This window comes from Thermobia domestica, chromosome 3 (genome assembly GCF_964235325.1).
Source record: "Thermobia domestica chromosome 3, izTheDome1.hap1.1, whole genome shotgun sequence".
NCBI classification, from domain to species: domain Eukaryota; kingdom Metazoa; phylum Arthropoda; class Insecta; order Zygentoma; family Lepismatidae; genus Thermobia; species Thermobia domestica.
Genome location: NC_137456.1, coordinates 258,579,873 through 258,595,216, shown reverse-complemented (window position 1 = coordinate 258,595,216; position 15,344 = coordinate 258,579,873). Strand labels below are relative to the sequence as shown.

General features: G+C 37.7%; 1 protein-coding gene across 1 annotated transcript in view; it reads right to left on the bottom strand.

Moving 5' to 3' along the window:
• Nucleotides 1-7,113, bottom strand: part of LOC145681029 (kelch-like protein 5) — a 589,536-nt gene extending 582,423 nt beyond the window's left edge. Inside the window, exon 1 of the mRNA XM_081752333.1 lies at nt 6,920-7,113. The gene's annotated coding sequence lies outside the window, so the exon portion shown is untranslated. The remainder of the gene's footprint in view (nt 1-6,919) is intronic.
• Nucleotides 7,114-15,344: the final 8,231 nt, after the last annotated feature.

Below are 15,344 nucleotides of genomic sequence, written 5' to 3'. Positions count from 1 at the left end.
CTTGCCTAATGAAGACAAACTAGCACACTGTTCACGCACTGCTGACTTTTCATGTATTTTAATTTTATCCCAAATATACACGAAGTCAGTGATGCCAAATTTTGTCCAACTTGCATTCCCCCCTCCCCCCGAACAAACCATTAACTACATCGCAACTACAGATCCAACTGCTTTTCAAATATATATTCTTGTTAAATGGAAGCAAACTTTTCTTATGATGGGTCAGTTGCTTCACACAATTTTAAATCAGAAACTAGTTACAAGAAACAGAGGAAAGTTGTGAACAGTGCTTTATTGAAATACACATAACTAAAACTTCGCAAAAAATACAGAGTTCACAAGTTATTTTATGCAGCAGCAGCATAGACACACAGCACACAACACGTTATTTTATGCAGCAGCAGCATAGATACACAGCACACAACACGTTGATTTTGTTTCTATCAGCAGGGAAAAATCACACCTGCGTTGACAACACAAGAAAGAAAGAAAAGAAAAAACTCCAAATCAATCATATGTTTAGGTCAAATTTAAATGGTAATAATACCCGATGGCAGAACTATCTTTGTCTTTCTGCGATGAGCTTTTGTAAGTCACAAATTTTCTGCAGGAATTCCAAAGTAAAAAAAATCAAAATGATACTATCATGTTTTTATTACAGCGTTACCTGAAGCATGATAAACAGTTTTCTGCGGTGTCCCTAGTTCGAGTTACAACCTGTGAAGTCACATTTTTTGAAAGAGATTTGCTAAAAGAAGCATTTTTTTGCACAAGCTCGGCAAATTTTCTGCGACCACATCGCAAATCGCGGCATGTTCTGCTATGGGGTAAAAATGATAAATTTATCTAGTTAAAAGGTAGCTAGTTTCGAAACAATGCAATGGAAACAAATGAACAAGGGGTTACGTGACACCATTTCAGGCTACTTCAGCGTCCAAGCGAATCCCCCGCTACTTGGAGCCTGTCTGTACTTTCGTCCTGATCCACGACTAACGCGCATGCACAGAAAGAACTTTCCAGGCTTTTGGGAAAGCCAGGCGAAATCAGACACGCGAGTGATACTTAGTGCATTCAATCACAGTGCGACTCAAACCAGCTTCTCTGACGCTCCAATTAACGTAGTACACGTGAATCTGAGTAACTTTGTTCTTTAGCAAGAATCAATTATTATTATTTTTTGCGTTATCTGAGGTAGTGCCATGGCACATTGGCTCCTCTCCAGCGGCCGCCTCTGTCCCAATTTTAATGTGGCGCATATGGACACTTTTAATGGAGATAATTTCGTTAGTTGTGCCCTCGTCAAGGACGACAGCTCAGAATTTAGTCTGTATCATCTGTATGCAGTATTCCCTGCTGAACTAACAGCAGTTAAGCTTGCCCTTCGACCATGCACTTCAGCTTTCGCTACTTCGTGTTCTTATCTTTACTGACTCGTAAAGTGTTATTAAACTGGTTATAAAAGCATTCTGGGAATCTATCTAGATCCAAGGCTAAACCGGAATGTAAATACTGAAAATCTATGTAAAAGGCTATCTATAATATTGTTTTTAATCCGTAAACAAAGGACAACAGTTACTGAAACCGTGCTTCTTACAGCATATTATGCTCTCTTTCATTGTTATTTACAATACGCTATATTATTGAGGGGTAATTCATCGGGTGCTCAAATTGTGTTCAAACGGGAGAAGAAATCTATAAGAGCAATAAAAGGTTTGCCAGATACTGTATCATTTAGACCAACAGTTCTCAACCTAATTCCTTTCACGACCCCCATTTTATCACATCCTGTTGCCAGCGACCCCCTTATAATTTCTAGTTTGTAACAAGCTTGTCCAGGATTTTTAATACCGGTATACCTATTGCGAAGATCTCACGATATTCATCTATTTCTATAATAGTAGAATCCATTTCTTGTATATAGTGGGTACAATAACTTCCCTAGAAACGAATGGATTAAAACCAAATTTGGTCGGTTCATTCATGTTATAAATATTGAATACGATCCGTTATATGTTTCAAAACGGAGGCCGTTTGAAATTTTTAAAACTTCATAACTCCCTCAATTTTGGGTCATATGATAAACAAATAAAGTGATTTCTAATTTTTGTTGAAAAAAAACTTGAACAGTTGTTTAAAAAAAAAAGTTTATTAAGTATTTTAATTTTCGAGAGGCTTCCACTTTGAGTTACCTCATATTATTGTAAATTTTGGTACATTGTTGTGTATGTGTTATCACCAAAAACTGTTAAAAGCAACTTGTTTACATTTAAAATTTAGGAAACAAACAAAACCCCACCCCAAGAATATACTTTCATTGTGGCCAACTTGCTGGAAAAAAAGACTATTCGCTCATACACACATAATATGTACAATTTTGCAAAGAACGACCAAGGATCCTAAACAAAAGCAATCCCTTTTATTGCCGACAGAATAATTTGTCCATTGCTGATTTATCAACGAACGCAACGCAGCTATTGCGGATCAGTGTTTTCAATTTTGATTGTATTTCAATACGCACGTTTTGTTGCATATGTATTTTTCTGGTACTTCAATATGCAGTTATCATTAGTTTCATATCGTGCCTCTTTCATTTAAATTGATTTTTAAACAACTTTGCATCTGTTGAAAATGTTTGGTAGACCTATTTTTTGTTCTTCTTAACATAACGTATGAAAATAAAAATATGTCTATCAGAACAAAATGCAGATATTTAAAAATATTTTCCGGTATTATATTTTAATTATATTTATCTCTTTTGCCTATCTTCGTGACCCCCACAAAAGCCTCTTGCGAACCTCCTAGTGATTGCTACTCTCAGGTTGAGAAACCCTGATTTAGATCATTTTTTAAGAAAATGCAAATCATGACAGTTCCTTCTTTGTACATTTTTAGATGCCTCGTGCACGTTAGAGAAAATCAAAATGGCATTGGTTATCGCAATAATGTTCACTTATATAAATACAAGACGTAAAGACATTTAAATAACCAACATGAGAGGCTACACAAACCCAAAACTGTATAATAAATTACCAATACTGGCATGAAACTGTATAATAAATTACCAATACATATTCGAAGGATGTGTAACGCCGATTTCGAAAACCAACGTAAAGCATTTCTTGTAAACAACGTTATGTATAGATTTGAAGAAAAAAATAAATTATAACAAACTGATTTTTGTATATTATTGACGCTATCTATTGCAACATTCGTTATTTAATGACAATAAAAAATATCCTACTCTATCCTGGTGAGATGTCATCGAACTCAGCAACTGGACTGTATCATCGTTGTCTGCTAAGTGCTGGGACACGTCGGTGTTCGGGGAAATGAAGGTGTTAACGCAGCAGCCACGAATGTTGCTTTGACAGCGAGTTGTACTCTCCCGCTATTTCAATCAACGGATGCGCTCTCAGGCGCAAATGGATTGGAACCCGAACACCCAAACAAAAATAAGCTCGGATCAGTAAAACCTATTTTGGGCATTTGGTAGACGTTATGGCGTACTGAGATAAGTGATTCTGACTTGCTTGCGCGTCGGACATACTCACCTCAAACATTCTCATTTAACACACAGCGTCCGTATTCTGAAGACTGTATCGTCCCACTAAATATGCGATATATTTTTGTAGAACGTCCAATACTCAGAGACCGTTTAAGACTATCTAAAATAATCTTCTATCCACCTGGTTCATGTTTGCATTGCTTTAGTAATTCAAAATAAAAATAACAGTCTCTGAGCGAATCAGTATTTTTACTTAAAAAATTGACTTTTTAAATAAAAACACTTTGATTTGCTCAGAGACTGTGTTATTTAAAAAAAAAATCTTGATCAGGTTTTTGGTGATTTCGTGATGGTATTTTCATCTTTATTAGTGAGACTGGAACCGTTAACATGCGTTGAGGATTTTGTTTTTATTTGTATTATTAATACTGCTATTGTTGGATTATTTTCCATTCAGTTTTTCCAGTATTCCATTAACCACTTTGCGACACTTGTTTTAATCTCATAATTTATAGAATTTGAATCATCAACAGTTCTTTAGAAGCTTTAGTCTGAATTTTTAATGTGAAGCATGGGTCGACCAATGGCCTTTTCGTAAAGGGGACAAATAGCCTGGCTGTTGCCCTATTAAACCACAACTTTTTTTTTTTTTTTTTTTTTTTTTTTTTTTTTTTTTTTTTTTTTAATGTGTTATGTCGCAATGGTTTTAACTGCACCCGCTCCTACAAACTTTTGCGCACTTTTCTTCTGTTTCACTTGGCACTACGGGTTGTCACACTCCTAGCAGGCTTTTTCTTTTTCGTGCATTACGAATCAAAACCCCTCATGCTGGCATACTTGGTAAAAATGGGCATTCGTTAATTCAGTAAAAGTTGCTATGGTGTTACACACTGTTAGACATAAGGTTGACACTGACGCAAAGTGAGTCACCGAAATTTTAGGGATGAAATGAAAAAAAAAAATAAATAAATAAAATAAATCACATCGCACAACGAAGACACTGTATTAATTATATATAAATAATATAGCAATATGTTCAAATCGGGTTAAGTTCCAAAGTTGGTCATCCGTTTCCGGTAAAATTTTAAAAATTTATCAGGAATAAATACACAATATGCTCCTTTATGTGCTCGATAATATATAAGGAGAGGGAAAGCTTTGTTTAATTTTAGTTATAACCGGTTATAAACATGGAACTATTTGGTTAAACGGAGGGCCTACAGTTGGAATGTGGGGAAGTCACAAGCATTTGTATTATGAACACGGCTCCAGTGTACAGAGACGCTGCCTTGGATATGATTTAACACCAATACAGTATGTGAAACAATACGTTGATAATAAGGGAAATCTTTTGAAACTGTCTAAAAGTTATGGATTAACAAATCAAACAACAAACTGCATACATAATTAGAAAAGAAAAAGGGATAATTTTGGAACTGGGAGGCCAAACCAGATACAAATCACCATATTTACAGTAGATATGAGTTGATGTTACGTAAGGGTAAGTACTAACATAACATAACCTAACCTTGCCTAGCCTACCCTAAACCATCAAAAACACAGTGCAAATTTTAAGAAAAGAATTTTGGCCTTCAAATCCAAAAATTCTAACCTAACCTAACCCAAACTAATCGAACCTAAACCATCAGAAAATATAGCAAGAAAGTACGAATTTAAAGCAAAAAAAAATCTGGCTCCCCAAATCCAAAAATACACCAAGAAACACCTATGCTTTTTAGTGACATCGCCTTTTACGTACATACGCACCATCGTAGACGCGTCTGCTCCCTACGATCGCACTACCTCGCTATCGCTCTGACACCCGTGGTTTTTCTGGACACCTAGCACAGGGTGGTTTGTGTTGTTTACACTCTAACTCTTATGACAATTTTCGAAAGGAGATTTACACGCAAAACAGTAAAGTCTTGTCTGCATTTGATCGAAAACCAGACGACAAATAACCCCTTTCCTCATTCCGCGAGGTAAGGGAACGAAACAGGAAATCAGTAAACTTAAAGTAAAAATCGATTATTCTTAAATTTTCGTAGCTATTATTACGCTTTTGTTCGAGAACGAGGCAAACGACCAACATCGAAATAAAAACTTTTTAACCAAGGACATAGCTTGAAAGGGGTTATTAGAGGTCAGAGCCACTGATGAACTGTAAAACTATATTCGGCAAGTCTTTACTTTAGGCAAGGCAGTGACAGAAACCGATTCATCTGAACCGGTTCCCGCAGTTACAGCTACAGTTCCCAAGAACGGAAGACCGTAAACAACGTGACCTGCGAGGCTCCAACCGGCCTTCACTCGCTAGGCAATACTATGTGAATCAGGAACAGCAACGACATTAGAGAGAAAATGTTCATCTGAATAAGGAATAGCAAAGAACCAGTGACAACCTGTGAATAATACTAAATGTAACAGGATATCATCGCCTTGACCAAAGTAAAGACCTATATTCTTTCTATGGGGGATATTTCAAGAAAATTGCGGTAATGTGTAATGGATCTTTGAAGAAGATTGGGAACACTTCTACGAGGAGTTGATTTTATTTAAATGACACTGTATTTAGTTATTGTTACCCTGAGCGATAATTATACTGTAGATGTCCTTACCGTAAACTTAACAAATGAATGACAGACAACCCACGTTACATACGATATGGATTTCGAATGACCTGGCATACCTCTTTACTACGAGGACTCGATACCACACGGTACGTGAATCCAATAACAACTACTTAGCTATGGACTGTTCCTTTACGGCAACATTCTAGATTACTGGTCCCCCTTTCCATTGAGCAGTAATAAAGACAGAAAACAACGTGCCCTGCGGGGCTCTAACCCACCTTCAGTCGCTAACGCTCGCTTGGCAATAATGTGTAAATTAAATGTATAAACTTTAGCACAGAAAGAAACCAACCCAGCTGCCTGGGGGACCAGCAATCTAGAACCTTCCCGTCGTTTACTATGTTGTTATTACCAGTTCTTAATTTGGTAATGTATCGATTATACATTCTGTCCTAACATACGTACCTATAAATGTCAAAAAACAAAGCCAAATAGCATACTTAACAGTTGCGGTTGTGAGTTTACTGCACTACAAAATCAAACCGTTTAGCCTAATACCCGGAACTTCTTATGTGAACGAAGTGTTATTATCTGTTACAGCAAACCACGGTAGTGGTGACTTAATATAATTGTCTCAGTTGCAAAAGCCGCTACTGAAATACGTAAAATAAGGTACCATCCAAACTTGAGATACCCTCTTACTTGACATATCAACCAAAACAAAGATGATTTATGTCCAAATATTTTTAATTTTAACACAATTCATGGCATAATAACAAAACAACAGAGAACACCATAGTCAATTATTAATTTTTGCAATGCGTCAATAAGTTCTTCCTACCTTTTTAATAGTGTCAACCAGTGAATGCACACTCAACTTAAAACACACAACGACAAGCAGCTGTCATTGCAGGCGTTTGTTTTCACCTCAGTGGTGCCTGCTCGTATCGCTAAAATTACTGAAAATGCAGTGAATATCTGGTGAAAATGAAAGCAAAGAACTGTATGATTAAATTCTTTCATATTTTAATATGTAAAGTCTTTATTAATTGAATAAAATAGTATCACATTAAGCATAATAGTATTAAAAACACCACTAATGCATATAGTGGCGGATCCAGGATCAAGTGAGGGGCTAAACCATAGTTTGCAGCTTTATCCAGTGTAGAGCAGGATTGAAGCTCATTTTAAACAGTGTATACGTGAGCGTCAAGGGTAGCCCCCTTGGAACCGCGCGTGAATGCATGTATTGTATGTTTTGGACTTATTTTCTTAACTGCATAAAAATGATTTCATCTGGGCACATTTCAACTTGATTGTATGCAGATTTATGTCATTATACAGATCACAAAGTGAATTTTTTTCATGGATAGACATTGAAACAAGGGTAAAAGTGGATCTGAAAAGGTAGGAGTACGCATGACGTCACGCCGTCCCCTCTGCCTATCTTTGCCCATTGTTTTTTTTTTTTTTTTTTTTTTTTTTTTAAGAAAGTGAGGAATGGCATAGACATTTTCGGGAAGTGGGATGACGACGTCCTCCCGCTTTCCCCTGTACTGTCATATGGAATTATCCTGGTCATCTTTGTCTTTCCTACAGTCTTGATACGTGATATTATACCGGGTACGTGGTTCATAACGGAAGAGTAAACCGGCTGGTGAATTATGCAACTTTTCTGATCGTGTGAACCTAAGTCCATATACTATGTCTTCCAAGATCCTTAACAACTGTGAAGAGGAACACACAGAAAGCATTTTTGCCGATCCCAAACGTTTCAGCATTCTTGCCAATTTGATGTCGAGAACATAATCCAAACAACCCCTGCGGGGCTTCTAACCCGTTCCTACTACTACTACAACTACTACTACATTAGCTGTGGATCTATATAGTACAAGGGCAAACGTACTACTACTACTATTACATTTGCTGTGGATCTATATAGTACAAGGGCAAACTTATTTTAACGAAAGAAGTTTAATGAAAATTTTAAAACAATGATCGTTAAATCACTTTTTGAATATTATTTTTAATCTTATTTTAACGAAAGAAGTGTTATAAACATTTTTAAAAGTAGTAAAAAAAACTGTCCGTAGGCAGGATTCGAACCCTTGCCAAAAACATTTTCGTTTATAGCATGTTACGCTAGACCACTCGGCTACCAGAGCCGACAACAATTTTCGTTTACTTTGTGCTATATGTAGATCATGTCTTGTGATATCGCATCTGTATCGACCAATCAGATCAGAGTATATGCTGAAACGTTTGGGATCCGCAAATATGCACACAGAAAGTCCCTTTTCCATTAACTTCTTTTTCATCAAACCCTTTACGGTTCGCACCGTTCTTTCCCCTAGACCATTACTCTGGGGATGCCACGGAGGAGAATTCAGTATCTTCACTCCCCTTTTTAGCCAATAGTCCTTGAAGTCCTTACCACAGAAGGGCGGACCATTATCCGTTACCATGACTTGAGGCCAACCAAATTTATTGAAACAAGTGTTCAACTTTGTAATTGTTTCTGAAGTATTAGTAGAGTTCATTTGCCATACTTCTATCCATTTTGACATCGAATCTACTAACAAAAGAAATTTTCTTCCAGCCAACTCGAAGAAATCTAGATGGATTCGTTGCCAAGGATGTATTGAGTCTCTCCATGATATATATTTCTGTTCTGGTGCTTTATTGTGTAGAGCCTGACATGAAGTACATGTTTGAACTACGAGATCTATGTCTTGATCCAACGAAGGCCACCAATAATGTGACCTTGCCTCAGCCTTCATGTTTTGTGCACCTAAATGTCCTTCATGTAATATTTGTAATATCATAGTTCTTAAAGACGCCGGTATTATCAGTTTATGACCCCAAAAGAGACACTGTTGTTGCACATATAACTCATGACGTCGACGATAATAAGCTTTTAATTCCTTCACATTACCTGTAGATGGCAATCTTGAAGGCCAACCATGAAGCAACCAGTTCTTTATCAGATTAATCGTAGAATCCAGAGTCGTTTCCTTGCAAATCGTGGCGAACAAGGGTGGATCAACTGTGATATTAGTAACAAAATTTTGAGATATTTCCCAATCTCTCACTTCTTCTGACAATGGCAACCAAGACAAACAATCTGCTACTTCCACATGTTTGGAATAATTTATCACATAGTCATAATTAAGTAAGAGTAATGCCCACCTTTGTAAGCGGGGTGAAGCTAAAGTTGGTATGCATGTTTTTTCTTCAAAAATCAATTTTGCTGGTAGCGAATCCGTTTGAATCTCAAAAGGTCTACCAAATAGATATTTATGGAACTTTTTAACAGCGAATATTATTGCTAGGGTCTCCTTTTCAAATTGACTGTAATTTTTCTCAGCATCAGTTAAGGTTGCTGATGCGCAAGCTACAGTATGCAGTTTTCCTTGTCTCCTGTTACAAAGTTGAGCTCCAACTCCGTACACACTACTATCAGTGATGAGAACGACTTCAGCTGATTTGTCAAAAGGTTGGTTCCATTTTGCTTTCCTTAGCATGTCTTTTGATAATTGGAATTCTTTATCATGCACCTTTGTCCAAACCCATCTCTGTTTCTTTTTTAATAATTCAAATAAGTGAGGCAGTTTTAAAGAAAAATTTGGCAGATGCTTGTGAAAGAAGTTTAACATACCTAAATACGCTTTTAATTGAGACACGTCTTTTGGTGTTTCACATTTTAAAATTGCCTCTTGATGTTTCACCATCGGAAAAATACCTCTTGGAGAAATCGTATGTACTAGATATTCAATCTCGGGTTGTAAAAATTGACATTTATCCAAACGTACTTTAACGTGATACTCTTGTAAACGTTTTAGCACATTATTAGTGCGTTCAAAACACTCTTCTCTATCATGCCCAGCTATTAAAATGTCATCTAGAAATGCAAATACACCCGGAAAATCTTTTAAAATTTGCTCTATTACCCTCTGAAATATATGGGGACTGCACGTCAATCCAAATGGTAACCGTTGTGGCTAAAAAGTCCCCAAGGTGTATTAACTGTAAGAAAAGGTTTAGATCGATCATCAACCAATATTTGTTGATACGCCATCCGTAAATCAATTACCGTAAAAGCGGTCATTCCCAGCAAATTGTTAAAAATATCTTCTGGTTTAGGAAGTGGATAAACCATCTTTTCTAATACCTTATTTAACGTCACCTTATAGTCTATACATAATTTAAATTCTCCATTCTTTTTCTTCACCACTACCATTGGAGTAGCCCAATCCGAATACGATACAGGTTTCCAGATTCCTTGTTTGACTAAAACTTCGATATCCTTTTTCACTTGGTCAGCAATAGTATACGGTAATTGGTAATATTTTCTAAATATCGGAATGGCATCCGGCCTAACTGGAATCTGACACTTGAATCCTGCAATTGGCTGACTAACAGAATCCGAGAATACGTCAGAAAATTTCTGCCTTAATGTACTCCTAATATCATTCAACGTTGTATAATTCATATTAAGAACCGTATTGTCTACCGGCTTTTGAAACAGTTCTCTCCAATTTTTAAATATGACATCAATCCATGGCCTCCCCATAATAGGATGATTTAACTTATCTGTGACAATCACCATAATCATCTTCCGAGCAAATGTATCTTTCTGCACTAATACTGTGATTTGGCCTTGCACAATTAAAGATGAGCCTTCCGCTGCCTTTAAATTAATATCTGAAATTTCTAATTGAAGATCGCTAAAATATTTGTAATATATGCTAATTGGCACTACTGTGGCAGCAGCTCCTGTGTCAACCTCAAATTTCAACGGAATGTTGTTGCAAAATAATTGTATCCAACATGTATTACTTCTATTTACCATTTGTTGTTTCTCTACCAAACTACTTTAAAAAAGTGAATTAGACTGTTTTGCATTTTGGTTCGATTTCACCATGCATCGCCGCCAATTGATGAATAATAAACGACAACAAGCTCACAGACAAATTAATTTACACGCTTTTCTTCTACATTATAAAAACGGCTACTAACGAATTATGCTAACACTTTCCATCCACTACACCCTGCACCTTTATTCCTGCATTGAAACACGTTACTCACCAGGGAAGGGTCCGAATGGTGCACTCGAGTTGCCGAACATGTATCAAATATGAAAGAGGATGTGAAACTATGTACATATGCTAATTTATAGCAGCTGAGGGCAACATGGAGAAGGAGGAGAGCCAGAAATCTAAGGGTCTTCTATGGCCGACCGTAGGGCCCAACAATAAAGAAATCTAAGGAATCACTCGTTCCGTGGGTAAATTGCCATAGAAGTGAAGCTAAATATTTAGTAGTAGGTACTATACGTAATGAACATCGTGACCGCCATATTGAAAGCGTCCATCTTGAATTTGGATTCACGGTATAAAAGATAGAGGGGTCGTGTGGCATATGAAATAACACTGAAATTTTATCAGAAATACATTGGTGTTAACCATTCTGTAGCAACTATTGTGAGCTGAGAAATAACATGCAAGAAGGACGCATATAAACTCTGTGATAGTCTCACTACTATGACGCAAAAGCTAGAGTTTGAAGAACTGTGGTTTGTATACAGACCAAAGGAAAAGTGTGTTTACATGCAGAATTGTTGCGAGTAAGGGAAATATGGTTATTGACGACAGAGAAAGAAGAGACCAAAGGTGAGTCCGTACCATCTACCGATACTGTGTGTCCTGTTTGTAGACAGAAAATACGCGAGAAGCTCATTAGATAATATCTGCGTTATCAGAGAAGTAGTCAAGAAAGATAGAGTGGTTGGTAGGAAGGTTAATGTGCCCTTGATATGTGAGCCATTGTTGAGGAAGTGCTGGAAAATGACAATGTATATTCTAGTTCATCATTTGGAAAAGTTATTTCTTCTTGTGGCTATGAATATGAATCCCCAGGTAATTGTGTCATTATTAGTGCATCAGTTTGGGATATGCGATAATAATCCCTGTGCGGAAGATCAGAAATGTAATTTTTAGTGAAAATTGATACAATGGTCGAATAATAACAAACGTTAGAGATAGATGATAGCGTGTAAGGTGAGAACAGCTCTTCTGTTTTTACCACACTCTTATAGATACTCTTCACATCAACAATTCATAGATTGGTATGTACCTTTATCACTATACTTGCTTATGTGATGATATATGTTATTTTCTTTAAGAACCACGTCGTAATTGTATCTGTAATCCCAAGCCCTCCTTTGTGCCGGGTGTTTTAACGTGACAACAACTATTCATCTTTAACACTGCGATATTACCAGCTCTATGTATGTGCAAATGCTCTTTGTATTTTTCTTCTAGATGTATATCATGTGTTAACATTATTCCGACAGGTTATTCCGAAGTTTGTGCCACGACTTTCTTGCATGTTACTTCTCAACTCACAAATAAAGTTACTACAAAATAGTTAATACCAAATTATTCTTGGTAAAATTTCAGTGTTATCTCATATGCCACATGGCTCACTTTCTCTTTTACATTGTGAATCCAAGTTCAAGATGGCCACTAAATATGGCGGCCATGATGCTCATTAAATATAGCAAATCTTATCATGCATCTACTACTAAACATTTGATCTTAATTTCTGTGGCCATTCACGTTGAGAACGAGAGATTCCTTAGCTTTTTGTGTTGCTAAGCCCTACGGTCTGCCTTATTTCTTCCGGCTCTACTGCTTTTCCATGTTGCCCTCAGCCGCTATAAATTTGCATATGTACATCGTTTCACACTCTCTTTCATATCTGAAACATGTCATTCGGCAACTCAAGTACCCCCTTGGAACCCTTCCCTGGTCAGTATCTGGAAGGGCGGAAGACAGCCATGTGACGAAATTAGGGAGATGTGTGAATTAAGGCTTGAATTGAATTGACAGGGCCGGCTCCAACACGTGCATTTGCAAGGGGCGGCAAGTTTCGAAAGGTTGCCAAATCTGTCAGAATCTATCTATTAAAATGCTACAAGAGCAACTAAAAACTTTTTTTTACTAGCTAGCCCACGCTAGCTACTACGTCCTCTGTACTGGAAGAGATGTTGAGTATATTGTGCTGTTCAGGAGCAGTGGTTGGGCTATGGGTAGCTAAAGAAAACTTTATTATTCAAACTTCAACAGTCATTATGGCCTTTAACCATAATCATGAGGAAAGGTAAATACATAAACTTGAATGAGGGAAAACCATAACTGTAAGTGATATGATGTGGAATGATGAAATGAAGTGCAAAACTCACTACAACACATAGGTTCTGTTGAACAAATGCTGGTTATCTTCTCGCCTAGGATCGGCGCTAGGCATCAATGAAGACACAGGAGACCTGTTAGTACAGAAGGTGTTACTGTGCGTATATGGCCATATGTGAGGTAGATGAGCGGTTGTAGTGTACGGCTCGTAGTAGACGGTGTCAGGGTGGTCTGGAGGTAGAGTGTAACAGTACAAAGTGGATAGTAATGAGAGCGTAGGGAACCGCAGCGCAGGGGAGATACTTCGGGCGAGGTCGTCGAAAGTTTGCTGAAGAAGTGGATTATTGTTGTGCAGGCGCTGGGTGATATATTTAGTGCGTAGTGTTTCTAAACGATATAAGATATGCAGAAATGTAAGTCTATGATAGAGATCTTGAGTGGAACTTGGTAATTTGATACGAAAAGCAATTCGCAAGGCATGACGTTCCAGGATGCGTAATTTCTAGTAGTATGAGGTCGGAGCAGATATCCAAGCTGTAAATCCGTACGTGAAAATAGAGCGGAGGAAAACTTTAGATGTGTTAAGAATTGTATGAGTATGGAGTTTTCAGGTAGTTCCAGCAAGACTTTTCAGAAGATATAGGCGAGAGTACGCCTTCTTGGAGATATATTTCAGATGTGCTGTCCAGGTTAGATAATGATGGAATGTTACTCCTAGATATTTGACATTGCGAGTAGGTTTTAAAGGTACATCTTGTACAGAGAGGTTTAAGAGTGTTGGGTTGCGGTGTACACGGGAACGATGCTTCGGGGCAAGAAATACAATACATTGAGTTTTTGCTGGGTTTATTATCAGTCTCCAGTCAACAAAGGCATTGATAGCATCCTGGAGAGCCAGATTAAGCAGATGAATTGTTTTTCCCGTCGCAAAAACTGCAGTGTCGTCGGCATACTGTAAGAGCTTAACAGTATCTGGGATTGCTGGGAAGTCGGAAACGAATATAATATATAGTAAGGGCGACAAAGCCGATCCTTGGGGAACTCCAGAATGAAGAAAAATAGGAAAAGAAAAACTAGTGTTGATACGGACATAAGAAAATTAAATATGAATCTAAGGTAGGCAATAGGCAAGCGGAGTTGTTTGAGTTTATAGGTGAGAGCGAGATGCCAGACCTTGTCGAATGCCTTCTCGAGATCAAACAGACTAAGCAGGACGGGTTGCCTGTGTTAAAGTGAATATAGATGGAATTTGAGAGGCGAAGCAATTGGTCATTAATGCTGAAAGAAGGTCTGAAACCAGCTTGCTCGAGTGGAATGACGTCGTGATGTGCCAGGTATGAATGAAGACGTTTGACAATGATGCGTTCCAATATTTTACTGAAGGTCGATGTTAGTTGAATAGGACGGTATGAGCTAACAGAAGCAACAGGTTTATGTGGTTTGAGAAACATAAGTTTTCGAAGTTTTCCAGTCAGCAGGTACAAAGCCAGTAAAGATGTGACAAAGCATGTATAATACTACGTACGGACTTTCTTTAATGTGTCTATATGTAATAGAATCCATGTCAGGGGCTGTGTTGCTTGTGTGAGCTACAACTGAATTGATGTCAGATATAGAGATCGGTGCAGTAGGAGGATTGTTTTGGAGCAGAGTGTGATTAACATTAGGCTGGAGATGAGGAGAATCCATAGTGAGTATGTCGACTGGATGAGAACGATGTGGATATTCAGGTGCGAGAGGCGTGAAGATGTCTTTGAGATACCTTGCAAACGCATTGGCCTTGTCTGTATCAGTGTGCAGCGGAGTATTGTTGTCAATAAGAGAATATGTTGTACAAGTATTTTGACCTGTAAGTTGTCGGAATCTTTTCCAATACTGAGTGGCATGTGAAAGTGAGCCGAGATTGTTGCAAGCTTTGACCCAGTATCGCATTTTGTAAGCCTTAAGGTAGTTGTGCACCGTTCGTTGCAACTGCCTGTAATGATGAAGAGTGTCAAGGTTGCCAGTGGCAGCAAAATCTCTATCAAACTGTCGGGACCGTCTGATCAGTGTTAAGTATTGAGGAGGTAA